The sequence below is a fragment of the Cyprinodon variegatus genome, unplaced genomic scaffold, assembly GCF_000732505.1.
Source record: "Cyprinodon variegatus isolate N-32 unplaced genomic scaffold, C_variegatus-1.0 Scaffold442, whole genome shotgun sequence".
Lineage (NCBI taxonomy): Eukaryota > Metazoa > Chordata > Actinopteri > Cyprinodontiformes > Cyprinodontidae > Cyprinodon > Cyprinodon variegatus.
The window spans coordinates 538446-540054 of NW_015150895.1; positions in this window are offsets into that span (position 1 = coordinate 538446).

Genomic DNA, 1609 nt, shown 5'->3' on the forward strand with positions numbered 1-1609 from the left:
GATGGATGGATGGATGGATGGATAGACAGACGGACGAATGGATGGACAGACGGATGACGGATGGACGGACGGACCAAATGGACAGACGGATTCCAGACTTTTCCAGGCTGAAGGAACTCTGTGACCTGAGATCTTAAACTTTGAAGCAGGTCCTTCCTGAAGCTGCTCAGCTCCTTCCTGGAAAGGTCAGTGGAAGCGAAACCAACCAGATGGTGAAGGGATGGTGGACGGAACATGGCCGACAGACGTGTTCCAGTGGCCGACGAGGAGCTTGGAGGGGAAATGAATTAATGCTGCAGGTGGGCCGTTATCTCCCTGACGTCTTGCAATGAAAATCCAAAACAAGTTCTGCCTCCTGACAGGAAGGCAGAGGAGGAGTCCTTCTACAGCCGAGTGTGCAGAGAGGACCGACTGACCGGGACCGGCTGTGAATCAGGGGGAGCAGCAGGGACGTCCCTGTGGGCCTCACTCCTCTCCATGCAGCCTAATTGACTTTTCAAAAGACTGTTGTTGATATCAAATGAGCTCATCGCGGCGGAGTTATTGATTTTTTGACACCACACAACAGGAAATCTTTATCTGCTCCGACCCGCTGCTAATAGGTGGGTTTAACCTCTGCAGAGTGACAAATCCTAACGCCGGCTCCACTTCAGCTCCTGCACCGTCTCCAGGGGCCCGATGAGCAGAAACTGACCCTCATTCCACCTGGAAGCAGCTAAAACTTTGCCCTGAGCAGAGACAACTAAACTGATCAGAGTTGGATTCATTCCTCTGCTGGTGTTCTTTTTGTTTTACGACAGAGCATCCACACGGTGGTTAGATTTACCCAGAAACTACGTCTCCATTTGCCGCCTCTGGCCGTTTTTCCCGCTCTGAGACCTGCTTTCATGCCGCCTACCCGTCGTTTCCCACTAATGGCCGCTCTTGTCATTTCTAACGCCGCCTGATAAAGGGCCCCAGTCTCACAAGAAGCGCCTCCTTTTCTCCGTCTCATCTTCCCCTCTCCGTGATCTTCCACGCAGCACCCCTGGGTCCCTGGAGTCCGGCAGGCTCGGCTCGGCAGATAGACATTTCTGGGATAGGCATCTGCTGCTCAGGACCACGCAATCATTTCCATTTTACCCTCTGTTGCACAGGCGAGATAAGACACCTGCGTAGCCCCGCTAATCAGATGAGCTTCAACAGAACTTTATCATTGACATTTACCACTGTTTACCCAACTAATTTCTCTTAACTGCACTGCTGAACTTTTATCTCCAAAATACATACAGCAGCAGAAAAGAGCAAGAAGCAAACATGCAAATTCACAAATATGCGAAGAAAGATAAACCGAGGGGGAAAACATTTTTCTGTTCAGAGGACGGTGGGGGTGAAAACGGGGACAGAGCTCCTCCTCCTCCTCCTTGAGGAGGAAGACCAGTATGCTGCCATTCCCATGGAAACCTTCTCCAGGACCTCATCAGACCAATCAGGAGACGGATGGACAGAGTTATCCCAAACCCACTTGTTCCGCAGAGATCTTCCTCCTGTAGCCACCTGCTCTCTATCCTCTCTGGGGAATCTCTAAGCTCTGTGGCCATGCATGACTGGCCCTGTGGTTGGGTACCAG